This window comes from Scomber japonicus, chromosome 16, assembly GCF_027409825.1.
Source record: "Scomber japonicus isolate fScoJap1 chromosome 16, fScoJap1.pri, whole genome shotgun sequence".
Lineage (NCBI taxonomy): Eukaryota > Metazoa > Chordata > Actinopteri > Scombriformes > Scombridae > Scomber > Scomber japonicus.
This window is the reverse complement of record NC_070593.1, coordinates 26389405-26411010: the sequence shown is the minus strand read 5'-3', so window position 1 is coordinate 26411010 and position 21606 is coordinate 26389405. Positions and strand designations below refer to the sequence as shown.

General features: G+C 37.4%; 11 non-coding genes across 11 annotated transcripts; all 11 read right to left on the bottom strand.

Annotated features, from left to right (window-relative positions):
• Positions 1-12663: 12663 nt before the first annotated feature.
• Positions 12664-12806, bottom strand: LOC128376059 (U4 spliceosomal RNA). The gene has a single exon (XR_008323212.1). It is a non-coding gene; the product is annotated as a U4 spliceosomal RNA (small nuclear RNA).
• A 704-nt stretch (positions 12807-13510) lies between these two features.
• LOC128376006 (U4 spliceosomal RNA) lies at positions 13511-13651 on the bottom strand. The gene has a single exon (XR_008323164.1). It is a non-coding gene; the product is annotated as a U4 spliceosomal RNA (small nuclear RNA).
• A 704-nt stretch (positions 13652-14355) lies between these two features.
• On the bottom strand, positions 14356-14496 carry LOC128376005 (U4 spliceosomal RNA). Its single transcript, XR_008323163.1, has one exon. It is a non-coding gene; the product is annotated as a U4 spliceosomal RNA (small nuclear RNA).
• Positions 14497-15200: 704 nt separating this feature from the next.
• On the bottom strand, positions 15201-15341 carry LOC128376071 (U4 spliceosomal RNA). Its single transcript, XR_008323224.1, has one exon. It is a non-coding gene; the product is annotated as a U4 spliceosomal RNA (small nuclear RNA).
• A 704-nt stretch (positions 15342-16045) lies between these two features.
• On the bottom strand, positions 16046-16186 carry LOC128376004 (U4 spliceosomal RNA). Its single transcript, XR_008323162.1, has one exon. It is a non-coding gene; the product is annotated as a U4 spliceosomal RNA (small nuclear RNA).
• Positions 16187-16890: 704 nt separating this feature from the next.
• On the bottom strand, positions 16891-17031 carry LOC128376067 (U4 spliceosomal RNA). The gene has a single exon (XR_008323220.1). It is a non-coding gene; the product is annotated as a U4 spliceosomal RNA (small nuclear RNA).
• A 704-nt stretch (positions 17032-17735) lies between these two features.
• Positions 17736-17876, bottom strand: LOC128376002 (U4 spliceosomal RNA). The gene has a single exon (XR_008323160.1). It is a non-coding gene; the product is annotated as a U4 spliceosomal RNA (small nuclear RNA).
• Positions 17877-18580: 704 nt separating this feature from the next.
• LOC128376001 (U4 spliceosomal RNA) lies at positions 18581-18721 on the bottom strand. The gene has a single exon (XR_008323159.1). It is a non-coding gene; the product is annotated as a U4 spliceosomal RNA (small nuclear RNA).
• Positions 18722-19425: 704 nt separating this feature from the next.
• On the bottom strand, positions 19426-19566 carry LOC128376051 (U4 spliceosomal RNA). The gene has a single exon (XR_008323206.1). It is a non-coding gene; the product is annotated as a U4 spliceosomal RNA (small nuclear RNA).
• Positions 19567-20270: 704 nt separating this feature from the next.
• LOC128376000 (U4 spliceosomal RNA) lies at positions 20271-20411 on the bottom strand. Its single transcript, XR_008323158.1, has one exon. It is a non-coding gene; the product is annotated as a U4 spliceosomal RNA (small nuclear RNA).
• A 704-nt stretch (positions 20412-21115) lies between these two features.
• On the bottom strand, positions 21116-21256 carry LOC128375999 (U4 spliceosomal RNA). Its single transcript, XR_008323157.1, has one exon. It is a non-coding gene; the product is annotated as a U4 spliceosomal RNA (small nuclear RNA).
• Positions 21257-21606: the final 350 nt, after the last annotated feature.

Below are 21606 nucleotides of genomic sequence, written 5' to 3'. Positions count from 1 at the left end.
ACCATTTGGGGATAATCATATAGAGTCTGGTTCACTCGCTTGCTATCTATTGTTCAAATCTAATCTATACTGTCAAATATGGACAGCCCTTGTGAATGTAGCAACAGCAGCCAAACTGAAATGGGGTGAACTTTCTACTCAGTACAGACTCGTTTACCCTGTAAATGTCATGTGCCTTATTAATGTCATGTGAGTGATTGGGTCTTTTACATATGGGCTTAGACTACATGTTTTCATTTTATCTTTTGGTTTGCATTATTTCCACACTGGCTAGACGGACCGATTGTGACACAAAGATGAATCAATTCCAAATCACTTGGAAAGAAGTCTATCCTCTAAAATCAGATTCTTGCATGCACAATCATTTTCAGTTTCACTCATGACCAAGAACATTAAAACAATGCATATTTTAACTGCAGTTGTCTGTAACTTTATGTACCTTTAAGGCAAGAGTCGAAGGATGATTATCATATGTTGTTTGTCGTTATAACAGCTAGAACAACAAACAATGAATGTCATTTACTCTTGGCCTCAGGTGACTCCAATGATTAACAGTCGTTACAACAGCCAAGAGTACTAAGGAGTGGTATCAAAAACTTTGATTGATATTGATCAATAACCACACAGGGGTTAAATACCCGGGACTCCCCGTCAGTTAGTTAGAAATGCAAAATGTCTGTCCAGCTGTCCTCAATTCAATGTTCCTTGGATAACCATGATGTGGATGACTGAGAATTTTCACAGGTGATTATCATATGTATTGGCTTGGTTTCTCGTCACTACACCGATACATGTACCAACTGATTACAGAACAACAGCATGGAGTATGTGGTCAATGGCTGCACTTAACACCTTTCAGTGAGAGAAGTACTTGTAATTAGGTGTAATAGATTCCAGCAATTATCATAAATGGTCTAGAATCATATTGAATGTATGACTTACAGAATGCAACAAAGTGTAGTATTTGAAATGAATTCAACATGTAAATAAATTAATGACACACAATTCATTATTTTGTGACTGTTTATTGACTGTACAATATTACTGATCATTATTTGAACATAATAGAACGCTGTAAAGAGGTTTCCAATGCAGAATAAAACAAAATGATTATACATACTTTTTATTTGTTCCTAGAAGAAAAAAAATCCTTCTTTCCTGGCTTAGTGTGTGTGTTGCAGCACTTTGAGTCAATCCAAAGTTGCCTTTCCGTGCCTAGGTGAAGCTTTTAATGTAAAAATATATATCTCTAGTCTCTAGACTTCTCCCTCTAACTCATCTCAAAGAAAAGTGCTGACAGAAGTTTTATTAACTAAACATTAAGAAAACATTTGAGATTTAAAACTCAAGCCCTTGGCATTTTGGTTCTGTCAAAAACTACACAATTAAATGAAAAGAAAGAAATATACTATTGTTTAAAAGCTGTTTCATTAATTCCTGCAAGCCTGCTTAATATTTTCTGTGCAGACTGGACCTGTACCAAAGGATGGTGCTTTGTTCACATATGGAATATAATGGAAACCAGTGCCATTAGTTAAAATGAGACATTACAGAAGGTTAATCATCACATTTTGGCAAACATATGACTATAATCTGCAGGCTGCAAATTCACAAAGTGTGTCACAACAACATATGTTATAAAAAAAATCCATTAGTTAATGAGAAACATGACTACTGAAGCTGCTTAAATCAGAATATGGATGGCATTAATTTAACACATTGCACAAAAGTACAAATCACACTTTTACTCAGTATTATAGATGTGAAAGAAGAAGAATACATATGATAGCAACACTAGAGCAATGGAGTCCTGAAGTGACAAAAGATAGTACAAGGTGATCAGATAAATCAAAAGGTGATGAATTAAATAATTGTAATGCAATGTAAAAAAACAACCTTTTCCTTTAACTCCAATCAGCTGATGAAATAACTTAAAATTGATGTAATGTTTTAGCACATTTCCCTGTTTTGCCAAAGTAATATTTCCTATATTCGTCATGCTTCTATGATAATGAGATGGGTGTGTCCATGTATATCCAGGACAGGGATTGGTTCAGGGTGAGAATGCTAGAAAATCAGTGGTTAAGTCATAAGCTTGTTATGTCAAATACTGCTAGCTAAACACTATACCATAAATAGAACTATGTGAGCTAGTAGATGTCATGTTAATAATCCATACACTGTGCTGCATAATGGTATAACATTGCATTGGATACATCCTTGTAACCATGGCTAAAGCATTTGAATCAGGAAGCTAATGTCAACATTAACATGAACTTCCCAGCCAGTTATCTTTTGATTTGTGTGATAACCTTCTCCTGCTTATTGTCCATTTATGTGGTTCATTACTGAACTGGTAAAACTAATCTTTCTGCAAATGAAACATCCTTTTCACAAATTGTTTTAATAGGCTTTACATATTTTTAAACTCATATTAATCATAGGCTACAAATTTCAGTTTTTAGCATTGCAACCACTGCATGCAACTTCCAGGTGTAACTACGTAATTACACACCTGAGCTGGGTGCACATTGGCCTTTCCCTCCTGGGCACTACATAGTTCTATTTTTGTTTGTCTTTTTTACCATGGCAATGTTGTTTTTATAGTGAAAACGTATGTTCTTGGTTTGGGTTTAGTCCAAATCTCATTAAGTCTATTTTTTCTTAAAACCACTGAAAACCGAAATCTTTAATCATGCACACCCTGTGCTCTGAAATGAAATGTGTATGTACTCCTGCCAAGAACAGCCCACAACAAGCCACAGGAGATTCATAGCAGAATAACAATGGGATGAAACACCTTCAGAATGTACTTGTCATTCATTATATTCAGATAGTCTTTTAGCATGTTTTGTATTTGAATATAGCACTAATAGTGTATTGTATTGTTGTAATATACACAAGATCTGCTCAGTGACAGAAGCAGCACTGTACCTTCTGACCATGTGTTGTATGTGATGACACACATATCAATATACTTATATTGGTGAGAGGCTGCTACAGTTTGCTGTACATAGTGTTCATATCATTCCTTCCAGTTACTTATGTTGATGTTAGCATCTTATTACAGAGTTGAGCTCTCCCTTGAATGTTTTGTATTTGATAAGCAGGTGCTCAGCAGCAGGGCTACTCTTGAGGAAAGTCAACTGCATATAGACTATTTTCTCTCCATAACTGTGTAATGTTGCTACTGATGTGGTATTATAGGGCATTGTAATTTTAAATTTGCAATACACAATTGAGCCACTAGATGTCGCATTTTAGTACCAACATCTTGGACCAAAACAAATGTGTGTGCAGTTCAGTCAAAGTTGGAGGTAAAAGGAAAAACCAACAACTCACAAACTCAGATCAAACTGTCAAACAAGGCAGTGCTGGTCAAATATGGATCAAGATTATGTTACTGCATTGCCTATTCCTGGCCTCAAATGTTTAGCTGTATTTTGAGAAAGTTTGTGACATGACCAACATCTTGGAAACAGACATGGAGGACGCAAAGGGACTCATGTGCACTAATATGCACACTCACATGCACTAACATGCATGCATGGCCAGTGCGGCTACCAAAACAAAGACCAGAGAAACTAGGATAACAACACACACACAGAGAGGTAGTGTGGCTTAAGTCTCTGCTCTGGTTACCATTAGTCCACTATGTCTTTACATGGCAAAGAGTTGTTTGCTGACATCAAATGAGGCTAAATTTGCTTCATTACACCTTTAATTGGATGACTAATTACACTTAGATCTTTATCAATGCAACTGTAATTTCACTTTAGCTTGATAAGAGTTATTTGCTACACTTACCAACCTGTTGTTTTCATGTCTGCTCTCAAATGTGTCATTAATTGAATTTTAAGTAACTTTTGCAATAAGGATTTCACCAGATTAAATTGAAATTGATACCAATCTGAGGTGAGCTAATCATTGGTATTTGTCACTTTGTTAGTTATACTAAGCTAGGCATTAGTTTCATATTTAACATACAGACATGAGATTAACTCAGCACTAAGGAAATAAGCACATTTCCCAATTTAACAAACTGTTCCTTTAAGCTGAGTGGGATTTTTGAACAATGTTTGTTTAAAAAGGTTAAGATTGAGTTTTAAGTGTTTCTGTTTTTGTTTTTTCCTCTATTTTTTTTCACTACTCATTTCTTCACCATCTTATGCAAAAAAAGTGAGTAAAGAAAAAAAATCCCAACCCATACATGTTTACAGTATGATGAAACTTCCATAATAACAACAAAGGGTACGATGTGAAAGTGGATAAGAACCTGAAAGTCAGGGTGCTTTGAGAAAAGAGCAGAGGTTACGGAACAGAGGAAGAAGACAAGGCAGGTGAACAGCTTTCAGTGCACTTAAATGGAAAGGCTTTGGAAGACACAGATTAGATGTCTGTTTCATGTGTTGCCAAAAGCAAGACAAGGGCCAGGGCCAGCACTTACATAAACCAGGAGATGGAGTAGAATAGATGGACGGTGACCGAAAGAGTTAAGTTTACAGTTACAATGGATACACAGTCGAAATAAATCCTCATTACTTGAAAAATGACTTCGAATTAAGACTTAAAACTCACTCAATGTAATTTTAGCTAAGCTGGAGCTCACTGTCAAATACTGGAACCACCCTGCCACTGTGTCGCCCTTTAACCTATAGGTCAGACTATCAGAGTCACTCAAAGACAGTTCAAACTAGACTACCGGCCCTGAGTAAATACTTGGTAGATGTGAGCATTTGGCAATAAGGTATCACAGAGTCCTACACCAGGTCTGGTACCCACAACAAGTATAAATTCAAGATGCAGGTGGGCAGCTCATGTAACTAACAGGAGAATGAATAAATGAAAGAATTTTGTTTTTTAAATTGTTTTTTTCAAGTTTTTCTTCTAAACCATATGAATCTTATCATGCCCAATCAGTTGCCATAAATTGTTTTATTGCACAACCTTTCGCCCCTCAATTCACATCTGGTCACTGGTGAGACAGTGATGTAGGCTAGCAGCCAAAGGACCAAAATGGATGACCTAAAAACAAAAATAGCCGGTGGTGACTACAAAATTGTAAACAATACATCGTCAAAGGTCGAGTTAGACACATGGGAAGTTTGGTGTGCTCAGTAATTGAGAATAACATTGTCAGTGGAATTTGTTGCTCTTAAAAAGTGCCAAAACAAAGAGGGTTAGGGTTAGCTTTTGATAGCCTCAAACTAGGCACATTAACAGCTTCAGCAGAACAGGTGCTACATCAATCGATTCTTTCCCAAGAACACAACCTTCAAGCCGCCAAAACAGGAGGACAAAGAGGCCATAACCCAGTTTGCAGGGAAATTTGCTGTTATATTTTATATTTTCTAATTGAAGCAATGTGGTCAGACATCTGGTTAACTTAAGGCTGTTGACAAATTGCACAAGCACTCTAAAGTGAGGGACTATGTAGCCTATATGTTTACTTACAGGTTTGGGTCAGGTGTGAATTTGATTTAGAGATACTTGCAGTTGATGCATTGGTTCCGGTACGGAGCTCTGCAGGTGCAGGTTTGAATTGAAAATTGGACCCTTGCAGGACTCTGAGGTATCTTCTGATTCTATCACAACAGCAGACTGTAAATCCAATTAGAAAATGGAGCTTAGTGTAAGCTTGCTAGTTTAGCGTATCTGCTAGATTCATGTTTCTCCATCAGTGACTCATTCTTCAGATGCTTGGATACCAGCCGACTAGTAACATCCAGTTATATTCATACAACAGCTCCTTCCACTAGCTTAGCATCCTTCATAAGTACTAAGCTTTGGTGACTGTTGACTTTATTAAGATCTGACCTATGTGTTTATGAGGTTGCTCAGATTCGTTGAGAGTTCCCTATGCTAAACTAAATGTTTGATTTTGGGGACATTTTGATACAAGGCCTATGGGATATCTAGACATCTGGCATTCAGACTAATAACTATTATTAAACAGCTTTTGACAGGCTGTGGCTCAGGAGATAGAGTGGGCATCCACTAATCGGAAGATTGGCGATTTGATTCCTGGCTCCCCCTGTCCAAATGTCAATGTCTCCTTTGGCAAAGCCTGGTAGCTAGCTGCCATCAATAAGGTATGAGAGGCATTGTAGACAAAAATTACTAGAAAATGCAGTCCATAATAACCCATATTCTTTGAATGTTAAAGCACGTAATATACTATATAACACATTATCATAACACTATCTAACTATTCTATTCTGAAGGTCAAAGGTCCATATCGGAAGTCTTTCATTCCAATGGATGCAACTTCAGTACATCCCTGACTTTCTCTAATTACTATATTATTGTTTTCCTATTACATTTAAAGTGCATCAACACTATGGCAGTACCTCATAAACAGTAGCCCGGGGAGATATCCTTCAATGAAAATCAATTGAAAAGATCTGCTTGCACAAGACTGCAGTACCACTAATAACCACTTGGTTTCTAGTGTTTAGAGGTCACACACTGTTCTCTGCCTGTATGCACACACATACCAACACGCATATACACATAAGCACACAGTCATGTATGCTGGTGTATGTGCTTAACTCCTTCCAGACACAGGGCTAGAAGACCTGGAGTGAGGTGGAGGAGGCAGGGAGAAGGAATGGAGCGGGGGATGGGGTCAAGGGGTGAAAGAGCTTCCAGATGTTGAGACTGTTTCTGTTTTAAATGAAAGTTCCTCCTCACTTCCTTTTTTGACTGAGAACCTGTGTGTTTCTGTGTGTGTGTGTGTGTGTGTGTGTGTGTGTGTATGTTACTCCAGTACAAATCTTCACACCGCTTTTGACGTATTTCTCATTGATATCAGTTTCAGCACTTCTGACATGAGTTTTGATGACAACCAGAGACATACAGTATATGTACTTTTTCACAACTGTCAAATACAGTTTCTGAAAATCTGATGAGTCATCTCACTGCTTACTGGCACAGAAATGTATGTTGTTACCATGCACACTACATATTTAAACACATAGTCACTTGGTTAATATGTTATACCTTCCCCAAGTCAGCATTAGTCAGAGGAAATTTTTAATAAAGTAGAGAAAATGTAATGAACATTTCTCCAGGCTATAACTCACTGAGTTTTTAATGAATAAAGGCGAATAATGACAGTTTATTTAGTTATTTGAGGTGAACTATCACTTTAAAATAGAGCATGGATCAATCATTACATTGATAAATAGCGTATTACAAAATCTATATTTTGGCCAATTGTACAGAAGTGGTGTGATCATAAAAAACAACAACTTCTATTATTGTGCTGTTTTGTAGTTTTCATGGTAAGCCTGGAATCATTTGTCCACAACATGAAAGAACTGTACATGCATAACCAATATGTGTGCAATACATTTACATTTACAGTTAGGAACCAACACTACAACACTGGATATTATCCATTTCCCAATGTACTATATGAATTGTACTTGTATGTACAGTATGTACTTTTAAACAAGCAAAAGAAGGTTTCAGATCGCACTTGGTCACTCTATTCTGAAGACAATGGTTCGATGTTGCCATCATTTTCCAATGTATACCTCTTTCCCAGTATCGCTAGGTTGTGAGAACACAAGCAGTCAAATCTTTAAACATTGATAGTCATGTTGAAACAGACTCAATAATATTTGTTTGTATAATGAAATTAAATCACTGACTTATCCTGATGATTTTAATTGGTGATGATTTCTATAACCAAAGCTTTTTTAGCTTGATGCTACACTGTGTATAATGTGTCATGTGTTGTGCTACCTATTGCTAAGTTGCACAACTTATTGCTAAGTAGTACAACACATAGAAAAAAATGAAACTTTGTGAATCCACAGTGTTACATTATAACGTGCTGGAGCAGCTTACTAAATCTGTCTCCCTGTTACATCCCTGACAGTGCTGTTGCATTGTCTTTGATGTGACCACAAATATCAATATACTGTACAGAGAACCTGGAGGATAAATATAGACCCAATTATAACTAATACTAATGCTAACTAAAAGATATAATTTCACTGCAGTGACTTTAATCATGGACTATTTATTTTTGTGTCATTATGTTGTGAATGGGAACAATCAGTGGGACCTGAAACCTTATTCGGAGACAATGATACAAACTGAATTGAGAGGGCCCTTGACCAGCTTCTGAGTACATGTTCAATGCTGCACAAACCAATATGTCTTTATAACCAATGAGTCAAAAAGAGCTCTGATAAACCCACGAACAACCAGTCCAAACAGCAACTAGCTCATGAACTTGAACTTCACAACTTCACAAGCTAGTTAGCAACTAGCAGGTTAACATGCCGCAGCTAAAGAGGCTGGTGTTTATTTTTTATTTATTTATTGCCAAAATTATATATTATGTGTATTATTATATATTGGGATTATTTCCAGAAACAGTAAATGTAAATGGTCAAACTGTTTTGTCAATAGTTCGCCGTCACATCTTATAGACATAATATATCAGTGTTGAACTCACAACTTGTTCTGCCGCCCACAGGTGACAAAAGCTAATACTCTTTTAACCAAACATGAACCTCAACAATGTAATAATGCTGTCTATGCCTAAGTACAGGTATATGGTTGCTTAAGTAGCAAGCATAGAATAGCAGCTAACACTAGCAAATGAGCAAATACACTAATTGTGTCATTTTGAAAATGTACAAAAAAGTAGCCATTGTTTGGTTGATATATTTATTCTTTTACACATGCAATAGGCCTTTTCCACAGCAGATATTTTAACATATCACAGTAGGAAAAGCACAGGTGTAAGTAATCAAATGATTATTCCTTCAGTTTCAGGGTTTGTGCATTCTGGCTCACTGTCATACTATCATAGCTTACTGAGAGTCTTGGATAGAGCAAAGTCATCATTAATATTATTAATAACACCTGCTTAGAGAAAGGTCTATATTATACTTGACATCTGGTCGGATAAACTGCTTGCTCTAACAACTCAATCGTCATATCAAGCTAAATACACTATTCCTTTGGGCTGCATTGATATTTTCAAGTGGTGTACTTCTTATGTTTTTTGATGGGAATATATACAATAGTGGCATTATGGTATTCTGTTCTGGTTCATTAGGGCATGCTTGGCTCTCTGCTCTGCTGGTTCAGTGTAGAAACTCAGTCACTTATACATCCAGAAACAAGGTTGGAGAACACTTGGAAAGGTTATTCTACAGCAGTAGGGGTATGAGTGTGAGGACAGTGTCAATATTTGCCCATGTGCGCTACAGTCATGTGGTTGTATCTGTGAGTGTGAGTGTGTTGAACCCCCTGAGTGTACCTACAGTATGTGCGTATGTTCAGAGGACCTCACCAAAGATTCGATCCCTGTGGCCTCTAGGTAATTGCTCCCATATTTGCCAGGTTTGTGGTCTGGGTTAACAGTTGTACCTGGTGTGTGTGTATGTGTGTGTGTGTGTGTGTGTGTGTGTGTGTATGTGTGTGTGTGTGTGTGTGTGTGTGTGTGTGTGTGTGTGTGTGTGTGTGCATGCATGCATCTGTGGAAGCCATCACTCTTCTTTAATGAGTGGTGAAAATGGAGAGAGGAAAGAGAAAAAAAGTCCTACTTGAAATTTTTTCCTTCCTGGAAAAGTTGTAGTGTGAGCTATCAAATGCTGATGATTCAGGGACAAACCTGACCCTGTGGATGGCAGTGTATGACATGATGTCAGGTTGAGTCAATTTTATTTGTATAGCCCAAAATCACAAATTTTGCCTCAGGGGGGTTTACAGTCTGTACAGCAATATAACATCCTCTGTCTGTCCTTAGACCCTTGATTCAAATGGGGAAAGGTTTAAAAAGAAAAAAAAAGAAAAAACGGGGAAGAAAAATGGAAGAAACCTCAAGAAGAGCAACAGAAGAGGGATCCCTCTCCCAGGACACACAGATATGCAATAAATATTACATGTAGAGAATAGAACAAGAAAGGCAAATTACAAAAATACAGCATGGAACAAGATATAATATTCATGGAGAATGTGATGAAGAGGATGCTGAGCAGCTTCCTGGTGCCACCAGAAAAACATAGGACCTGAGCCACACAACCTCCATCACCATGGGGACCTTGCCAGAGGACAGACTACACATGCACACAGGTACTCACATCACATACATGAGAGAAGGGACAAGAAAAAACATGACTCACTCAGGAGAGAGAGAAGGATGAAGACATCATTCAGAAAGAGAGACATGAGGTGAGGCTGCACTCCTTGCAGGATGGGGAAGCAAATCTAAAACCTCATAAAATGACACTGACAGCCAGGAAAGCAGAGCAGATCCAGGGTGGGTGCTGGTCTTCAGAGGTGCCTGAGAGACATTCTGAGATGCAGTGATTATCAGCGCAATTATTAATAAGCTTGTCAGCAAGATAGCCCTCAGCAGATGCATTGAGAGAGAAACTAACCCACTGTACAGTACAAGGTCATGAAATTAAATGATCAATTAAAGGCAACTAATTGTAAGTTACGGCAAAAAGATGAGTTTTAAGTTTAGATTAAAAGAAGACAACACATTGGGATTGTCTGATGTCAGCAGGGAGTTTATTCCTTAAGAACGGCGCCAATAAGACTTGCAGACTTCCTTTTAAGTTTGGGTACACACAGGAGCCCTTGAGAGTGGAGAACTCAAGATGTAATATAAGATTTAAGGAGATCAGACAGGTATGATGGGGCCTAAATTTAGGATTTGTTAAATCAGCAGAATAACCTTAAAGTCTGATCTAACATGGATAGAAATCCAATCAAGGTAGAATTGGTGTAATATAGTAATAAATTTGATCAAAGATAATCTAAATAGGCATATCATTTTGCAAGACATACAGCATTCACAACAAAGTATGTGACAAGTATTTTTTGTCAGTAACATATCCATAGGATAGTGATGTTCAGTGTCCTTATGAAGTACACTACAATGGTATGTCAGGAGTTAGTCATTAAATTCCTTACCTTGCACTGCCACCTGCTGGCGCTGTTTGAGAAAACATCTTCACACAACCCTCTGTTGTGTTTTTGAAAAACACAGACATTTCAATAATACAAGATTCATTCATGAAAGTACAACAGGCTAAGTAAACACAAATGTTAAAGATGGGATGACAGGTACATTTTTTGGTGATTGTTTGTGGTAACAGTAAACAGGAACAAAAGTCTCTTGACTAACAAAAATTGCCACAGCTCACTATATTTCAAATCATCCATACATGTTTTATTTTTTTAAGTCAAATGCTCGTTTCACAAAAGAAATATACAAAATGTTGCCGTTCCCCGGTTTTACAAGTGATTATCACTGGCAAATTTCAGAAACATCTACAAGTCCTACAATCTTCATTTTGAGATAAGATGCCCAGAGGCCTGAACTACGAAGCTGGATTTTCTCTTATCGAGGTAACTTCAGGGTTGCACGGATCGTGAGAGGAGCGCTTAGGAGAGCAATAGTTTTTAGGGATAGATGCAATTTTTTAATTGGCCAAAATATATAGGCTATTAAAAAACAATCCTTGAGGCACGTGAGGGATATTATTCTGTGGGTTTGACATCTTGAGATCAAAAGGTCAGGGAGTAGCTATGATAACTTAACTTATTTATTTATTGTAATTGTAAAAAAAATGACGAAAAGAAATATTTGTAAAATAATCCTTGAGGCACATGAGGGATATTAGTCTGTATGTTATACAGTTGGTTTGAACATCATTCACTCAAATGGTTGAAGCGCAAAAAAGGTTTGTATTTTGAATGTTGAATATTAAACTAACTTAATGTCTCTATGAAAGGAAGGGCACTGAGGAAGCGCTCTGCCCCAAACGTCTGTGCCGTACTAAAGTGACACTGTGTGATCAGAGTGCTGTCCGTTTATCTCATGAATTTACACAGCTATTTTCTGCCAGCATCCTTTCCTGGCTTTTGCTGCAGCAACAGTATTGCTTTTGGCATGGATGATGTTTGAATTCTCCATATTTTTGAAGAATAATATTCTGCTCCTCCATGGTAAAGTAGTCTGCTCTGCAGAGATTCTCCATGTATGCGATTGGTCAGAGACTGCAACCCTGGGTTCAATTACCAAGTTGATAACCACCTTCATAGTACCGCTTATCCAGATTGCGAATGTCTGGGTAAGTCAACCCAGGTAACGGAGAGATATCCTGGGTATGTTAATCCAGCTTCGTAGTACAGGCCTCAAGAGTGCCATGGTTGGGTTGGTTTGATCTTGTTTTCAAAGACTGTGGTCCAACATGATTAAATTCTCAGAAATGAACGAGTGAATGTCGCATCTCACTGGTTTGTAGAATACAAAGACCGCTTTTTCCATGTAAGCGCAATCCCAGTCGGATGGAGAAATTTGAGAAACCTTCAGAAACATAATACCTGAGATAATGTTATCCCAATTGACATATGATGCAATTCTCAGAAATTAACGAGTGAATGTCGCATCTCATTGGCTTATTGATTACAAAGACCGCTTTTTCCACGACTGTAAAGATGCTAGGGAAATTTAAGAAACATTAGACAACCTACCGATCTTACTCTCAAGATAACCATTTTGGCTATATTTGAAGAGTACTTATTTCAGATAAAGATTTAAAGGCAATTTTAAAAATACTGGATGGATTCATGAAAGCACAAGAACCAAAATAAACATTAATATTGAAACAGAATTTATAGTTTCTTGAGAGACTGACAAAAATTGCCACAGCTGACTATATATTTCAAGTCATCCAGGCGGGATATTGGGTTAAGTTTTCAACCAGCAATATTCACGTCTCAGTAGAACTTCATAGACTATGAAATTGCCTCTGCGAAAGAATATCTCTTTTAGTGACGAGTTAAAAGGGGACGTGGTTTAATGCTCACTACATACGTGGTGCAGTTCTCACAGTGTACTGAACGTACAGTGTTAGATGAATGCACCTGATTGGCTAGTAGATCACAAACCCCGCCTTTTCCATGTAAGTGCAATCCCAGTCTAATGGAGAAATTTGAGAAACTTTGGATAACCTTATACCTGAGATAATGTTATCCCAATTGACATGTTTTGTATTTTTAAGTCAAATGCTCGTTTCACAAAAGAAATATAGAGATCGCAGATGTTGCCTTTTTCCGGTTTCACAAATCATTGTCACTGGCAAATTTCAGAAACTTTTGAGAGTACTACAATCTTCATTTTGAGATAATATGCCCAGGAGTACCATGGTTGGGTTGGTTCGATCTAGTTTTCCAAGACTGTGGTCCAACGTGATGCAATTCTCAGAAATTAACGAGTGAATGTCGCATCTCATTGGCTTATTGATTACAAAGACCGCTTTTTCCACGACTGTAAAGATGGGATGCTAGGGAAATTTAAGAAACATTAGACAACCTACCGATCTTACTCTCAAGATAACCATGTTTGGCTATACTTGGAGTGTACTTATTTCAGAAAAACGTTTAAAGGCAATTTTTAAAAATACTGGATGGATTCATGAAAGCACAAGAACCAAAATAAACATTAATATTTAAACAGAATTTATAGTCTCTTGAGAGACTGACAAAAATTGCCACAGCTGACTATATTTCAAGTCATCCAGGCGGGGTATTGGGTTAAGTTTTCAACCAGCAATAATCACGTCTCAGTAGAACTTCATAGACTATGAAATTGCCTCTGCGAAAGGATACCTAGTTTAGTGACGAGTTAAAAAGGGACGTGGTTTAATGCTCACTACATACGTGGTGCAGTTCTCACAGTGTACTGAACGTACAGTGTTAGATGAATGCACCTGATTGGCTAGTAGATCACAAACCCCGCCTTTTCCATGTAAGTGCAATCCCAGTGTAATGGAGAAATTTGAGAAACTTTGGATAACCTTATACCTGAGATAATGTTATCCCAATAGACATGTTTTGTATTTTTAAGTCAAATGCTTGTTTCACAAAAGAAATATAGAGATCGCAGATGTTGCCTTTTCCCGGTTTCACAAATCATTGTCACTGGCAAATTTCAGAAACTTTTGCGAGTACTACAATCTTCATTTTGAGATAATATGCCCAGGAGTACCATGGTTGGGTTGGTTCGATCTAGTTTTCCAAGACTGTGGTCCAACGTGATGCAATTCTCAGAAATTAACGAGTGAATGTCGCATCTCATTGGCTTATTGATTACAAAGACCGCTTTTTCCACGACTGTAAAGATGGGATGCTAGGGAAATTTAAGAAACATTAGACAACCTACCGATCTTACTCTCAAGATAACCATGTTTGGCTATACTTGGAGTGTACTTATTTCAGAAAAACATTTAAAGGCAATTTTTAAAAATACTGGATGGATTCATGAAAGCACAAGAACCAAAATAAACATTAATATTTAAACAGAATTTATAGTCTCTTGAGAGACTGACAAAAATTGCCACAGCTGACTATATTTCAAGTCATCCAGGCGGGGTATTGGGTTAAGTTTTCAACCAGCAATAATCACGTCTCAGTAGAACTTCATAGACTATGAAATTGCCTCTGCGAAAGGATACCTAGTTTAGTGACGAGTTAAAAAGGGACGTGGTTTAATGCTCACTACATACGTGGTGCAGTTCTCACAGTGTACTGAACGTACAGTGTTAGATGAATGCACCTGATTGGCTAGTAGATCACAAACCCCGCCTTTTCCATGTAAGTGCAATCCCAGTCTAATGGAGAAATTTGAGAAACTTTGGATAACCTTATACCTGAGATAATGTTATCCCAATAGACATGTTTTGTATTTTTAAGTCAAATGCTCGTTTCACAAAAGAAATATAGAGATCGCAGATGTTGCCTTTTCCCGGTTTCACAAATCATTGTCACTGGCAAATTTCAGAAACTTTTGCGAGTACTACAATCTTCATTTTGAGATAATATGCCCAGGAGTACCATGGTTGGGTTGGTTCGATCTAGTTTTCCAAGACTGTGGTCCAACGTGATGCAATTCTCAGAAATTAACGAGTGAATGTCGCATCTCATTGGCTTATTGATTACAAAGACCGCTTTTTCCACGACTGTAAAGATGGGATGCTAGGGAAATTTAAGAAACATTAGACAACCTACCGATCTTACTCTCAAGATAACCATGTTTGGCTATACTTGGAGTGTACTTATTTCAGAAAAACATTTAAAGGCAATTTTTAAAAATACTGGATGGATTCATGAAAGCACAAGAACCAAAATAAACATTAATATTTAAACAGAATTTATAGTCTCTTGAGAGACTGACAAAAAATGCCACAGCTGACTATATTTCAAGTCATCCAGGCGGGATATTGGGTTAAGTTTTCAACCAGCAATAATCACGTCTCAGTAGAACTTCATAAACTATGAAATTGCCTCTGCGAAAGAATATTTAGTTTAGTGACGATTTAAAAAGGGACGTGGTTTAATGCTCACTACATACGTGGTGCAGTTCTCACAGTGTACTGAACATACAGTGTTAGATGAATGCACCTGATTGGCTAGTAGATCACAAACCCCGCCTTTTCCATGTAAGTGCAATCCCAGTCTAATGGAGAAATTTGAGAAACTTTGGATAACCTTATACCTGAGATAATGTTATCCCAATTGACATGTTTTGTATTTTTAAGTCAAATGCTCGTTTCACAAAAGAAATATAGAGATCGCAGATGTTGCCTTTTCCCGATTTCACAAATCATTGTCACTGGCAAATTTCAGAAACTTTTGCGAGTACTACAATCTTCATTTTGAGATAATATGCCCAGGAGTACCATGGTTGGGTTGGTTCGATCTAGTTTTCCAAGACTGTGGTCCAACGTGATGCAATTCTCAGAAATTAACGAGTGAATGTCGCATCTCATTGGCTTATTGATTACAAAGACCGCTTTTTCCACGACTGTAAAGATGGGATGCTAGGGAAATTTAAGAAACATTAGACAACCTACCGATCTTACTCTCAAGATAACCATGTTTGGCTATACTTGGAGTGTACTTATTTCAGAAAAACATTTAAAGGCAATTTTTAAAAATACTGGATGGCTTCATGAAAGCACAAGAACCAAAATAAACATTAATATTTAAACAGAATTTATAGTCTCTTGAGAGACTGACAAAAATTGCCACAGCTGACTATATTTCAAGTCATCCAGGCGGGGTATTGGGTTAAGTTTTCAACCAGCAATAATCACGTCTCAGTAGAACTTCATAGACTATGAAATTGCCTCTGCGAAAGGATACCTAGTTTAGTGACGAGTTAAAAAGGGACGTGGTTTAATGCTCACTACATACGTGGTGCAGTTCTCACAGTGTACTGAACGTACAGTGTTAGATGAATGCACCTGATTGGCTAGTAGATCACAAACCCCGCCTTTTCCATGTAAGTGCAATCCCAGTCTAATGGAGAAATTTGAGAAACTTTGGATAACCTTATACCTGAGATAATGTTATCCCAATTGACATGTTTTGTATTTTTAAGTCAAATGCTCGTTTCACAAAAGAAATATAGAGATTGCAGATGTTGCCTTTTCCCGGTTTCACAAATCATTGTCACTGGCAAATTTCAGAAACTTTTGCGAGTACTACAATCTTCATTTTGAGATAATATGCCCAGGAGTACCATGGTTGGGTTGGTTCGATCTAGTTTTCCAAGACTGTGGTCCAACGTGATGCAATTCTCAGAAATTAACGAGTGAATGTCGCATCTCATTGGCTTATTGATTACAAAGACCGCTTTTTCCACGACTGTAAAGATGGGATGCTAGGGAAATTTAAGAAACATTAGACAACCTACCGATCTTACTCTCAAGATAACCATGTTTGGCTATACTTGGAGTGTACTTATTTCAGAAAAACATTTAAAGGCAATTTTTAAAAATACTGGATGGATTCATGAAAGCACAAGAACCAAAATAAACATTAATATTTAAACAGAATTTATAGTCTCTTGAGAGACTGACAAAAAATGCCACAGCTGACTATATTTCAAGTCATCCAGGCGGGGTATTGGGTTAAGTTTTCAACCAGCAATAATCACGTCTCAGTAGAACTTCATAAACTATGAAATTGCCTCTGCGAAAGAATATTTAGTTTAGTGACGATTTAAAAAGGGACGTGGTTTAATGCTCACTACATACGTGGTGCAGTTCTCACAGTGTACTGAACGTACAGTGTTAGATGAATGCACCTGATTGGCTAGTAGATCACAAACCCCGCCTTTTCCATGTAAGTGCAATCCCAGTCTAATGGAGAAATTTGAGAAACTTTGGATAACCTTATACCTGAGATAATGTTATCCCAATAGACATGTTTTGTATTTTTAAGTCAAATGCTCGTTTCACAAAAGAAATATAGAGATCGCAGATGTTGCCTTTTCCCGGTTTCACAAATCATTGTCACTGGCAAATTTCAGAAACTTTTGCGAGTACTACAATCTTCATTTTGAGATAATATGCCCAGGAGTACCATGGTTGGGTTGGTTCGATCTAGTTTTCCAAGACTGTGGTCCAACGTGATGCAATTCTCAGAAATTAACGAGTGAATGTCGCATCTCATTGGCTTATTGATTACAAAGACCGCTTTTTCCACGACTGTAAAGATGGGATGCTAGGGAAATTTAAGAAACATTAGACAACCTACCGATCTTACTCTCAAGATAACCATGTTTGGCTATACTTGGAGTGTACTTATTTCAGAAAAACATTTAAAGGCAATTTTTAAAAATACTGGATGGCTTCATGAAAGCACAAGAACCAAAATAAACATTAATATTTAAACAGAATTTATAGTCTCTTGAGAGACTGACAAAAATTGCCACAGCTGACTATATTTCAAGTCATCCAGGCGGGGTATTGGGTTAAGTTTTCAACCAGCAATAATCACGTCTCAGTAGAACTTCATAGACTATGAAATTGCCTCTGCGAAAGGATATCTAGATTAGTGACGAGTTAAAAAGGGACGTGGTTTAATGCTCACCACATACGTGGTGCAGTTCTCATAGTGTACTGAACGTACAGTGTTAGATGAATGCACCTGATTGGCTAGTAGATCACAAACCCCGCCTTTTCCATGTAAGTGCAATCCCAGTCTAATGGAGAAATTTGAGAAACTTTGGATAACCTTATACCTGAGATAATGTTATCCCAATTGACATGTTTTGTATTTTTAAGTCAAATGCTCGTTTCACAAAAGAAATATAGAGATCGCAGATGTTGCCTTTTCCCGGTTTCACAAATCATTGTCACTGGCAAATTTCAGAAACTTTTGCGAGTACTACAATCTTCATTTTGAGATAATATGCCCAGGAGTACCATGGTTGGGTTGGTTCGATCTAGTTTTCCAAGACTGTGGTCCAACGTGATGCAATTCTCAGAAATTAACGAGTGAATGTCGCATCTCATTGGCTTATTGATTACAAAGACCACTTTTTCCACGACTGTAAAGATGGGATGCTAGGGAAATTTAAGAAACATTAGACAACCTACCGATCTTACTCTCAAGATAACCATGTTTGGCTATACTTGGAGTGTACTTATTTCAGAAAAACATTTAAAGGCAATTTTTAAAAATACTGGATGGATTCATGAAAGCACAAGAACCAAAATAAACATTAATATTTAAACAGAATGTATAGTCTCTTGAGAGACTGACAAAAATTGCCACAGCTGACTATATTTCAAGTCATCCAGGCGGGGTATTGGGTTAAGTTTTCAACCAGCAATAATCACGTCTCAGTAGAACTTCATAGACTATGAAATTGCCTCTGCGAAAGGATATCTAGTTTAGTGACGAGTCTAAAAGGGACGTGGTTTAATGCTCACCACATACGTGGTGCAGTTCTCACAGTGTACTGAACGTACAGTGTTAGATGAATGCACCTGATTGGCTAGTAGATCACAAACCCCGCCTTTTCCATGTAAGTGCAATCCCAGTCTAATGGAGAAATTTGAGAAACTTTGGATAACCTTATACCTGAGATAATGTTATCCCAATTGACATGTTTTGTATTTTTAAGTCAAATGCTCGTTTCACAAAAGAAATATAGAGATCGCAGATGTTGCCTTTTCCCGGTTTCACAAATCATTGTCACTGGCAAATTTCAGAAACTTTTGCGAGTACTACAATCTTCATTTTGAGATAATATGCCCAGGAGTACCATGGTTGGGTTGGTTCGATCTAGTTTTCCAAGACTGTGGTCCAACGTGATGCAATTCTCAGAAATTAACGAGTGAATGTCGCATCTCATTGGCTTATTGATTACAAAGACCGCTTTTTCCACGACTGTAAAGATGGGATGCTAGGGAAATTTAAGAAACATTAGACAACCTACCGATCTTACTCTCAAGATAACCATGTTTGGCTATACTTGGAGTGTACTTATTTCAGAAAAACATTTAAAGGCAATTTTTAAAAATACTGGATGGATTCATGAAAGCACAAGAACCAAAATAAACATTAATATTTAAACAGAATGTATAGTCTCTTGAGAGACTGACAAAAATTGCCACAGCTGACTATATTTCAAGTCATCCAGGCGGGGTATTGGGTTAAGTTTTCAACCAGCAACAATCACGTCTCAGTAGAACTTCATAGACTATGAAATTGCCTCTGCGAAAGGATATCTAGTTTAGTGACGAGTTAAAAAGGGACGTGGTTTAATGCTCACTACATACGTGGTGCAGTTCTCACAGTGTACTGAACGTACAGTGTTAGATGAATGCACCTGATTGGCTAGTAGATCACAAACCCCGCCTTTTCCATGTAAGTGCAATCCCAGTCTAATGGAGAAATTTGAGAAACTTTGGATAACCTTATACCTGAGATAATGTTATCCCAATTGACATGTTTTGTATTTTTAAGTCAAATGCTCGTTTCACAAAAGAAATATAGAGATCGCAGATGTTGCCTTTTCCCGGTTTCACAAATCATTGTCACTGGCAAATTTCAGAAACTTTTGCGAGTACTACAATCTTCATTTTGAGATAATATGCCCAGGAGTACCATGGTTGGGTTGGTTCGATCTAGTTTTCCAAGACTGTGGTCCAACGTGATGCAATTCTCAGAAATTAACGAGTGAATGTCGCATCTCATTGGCTTATTGATTACAAAGACCGCTTTTTCCACGACTGTAAAGATGGGATGCTAGGGAAATTTAAGAAACATTAGACAACCTACCGATCTTACTCTCAAGATAACCATGTTTGGCTATACTTGGAGTGTACTTATTTCAGAAAAACATTTAAAGGCAATTTTTAAAAATACTGGATGGCTTCATGAAAGCACAAGAACCAAAATAAACATTAATATTTAAACAGAATTTATAGTCTCTTGAGAGACTGACAAAAATTGCCACAGCTGACTATATTTCAAGTCATCCAGGCGGGGTATTGGGTTAAGTTTTCAACCAGCAATAATCACGTCTCAGTAGAACTTCATAGACTATGAAATTGCCTCTGCGAAAGGATACCTAGTTTAGTGACGAGTTAAAAAGGGACGTGGTTTAATGCTCACTACATACGTGGTGCAGTTCTCACAGTGTACTGAACGTACAGTGTTAGATGAATGCACCTGATTGGCTAGTAGATCACAAACCCCGCCTTTTCCATGTAAGTGCAATCCCAGTCTAATGGAGAAATTTGAGAAACTTTGGATAACCTTATACCTGAGATAATGTTATCCCAATTGACATGTTTTGTATTTTTAAGTCAAATGCTCGTTTCACAAAAGAAATATAGAGATCGCAGATGTTGCCTTTTCCCGGTTTCACAAATCATTGTCACTGGCAAATTTCAGAAACTTTTGCGAGTACTACAATCTTCATTTTGAGATAATATGCCCAGGAGTACCATGGTTGGGTTGGTTCGATCTAGTTTTCCAAGACTGTGGTCCAACGTGATGCAATTCTCAGAAATTAACGAGTGAATGTCGCATCTCATTGGCTTATTGATTACAAAGACCACTTTTTCCACGACTGTAAAGATGGGATGCTAGGGAAATTTAAGAAACATTAGACAACCTACCGATCTTACTCTCAAGATAACCATGTTTGGCTATACTTGGAGTGTACTTATTTCAGAAAAACATTTAAAGGCAATTTTTAAAAATACTGGATGGCTTCATGAAAGCACAAGAACCAAAATAAACATTAATATTTAAACAGAATTTATAGTCTCTTGAGAGACTGACAAAAATTGCCACAGCTGACTATATTTCAAGTCATCCAGGCGGGGTATTGGGTTAAGTTTTCAACCAGCAATAATCACGTCTCAGTAGAACTTCATAGACTATGAAATTGCCTCTGCGAAAGGATATCTAGTTTAGTGACGAGTCTAAAAGGGACGTGGTTTAATGCTCACCACATACGTGGTGCAGTTCTCACAGTGTACTGACCGTACAGTGTTAGATGAATGCACCTGATTGGCTAGTAGATCACAAACCCCGCCTTTTCCATGTAAGTGCAATCCCAGTCTAATGGAGAAATTTGAGAAACTTTGGATAACCTTATACCTGAGATAATGTTATCCCAATTGACATGTTTTGTATTTTTAAGTCAAATGCTCGTTTCACAAAAGAAATATAGAGATTGCAGATGTTGCCTTTTCCCGGTTTCACAAATCATTGTCACTGGCAAATTTCAGAAACTTTTGCGAGTACTACAAT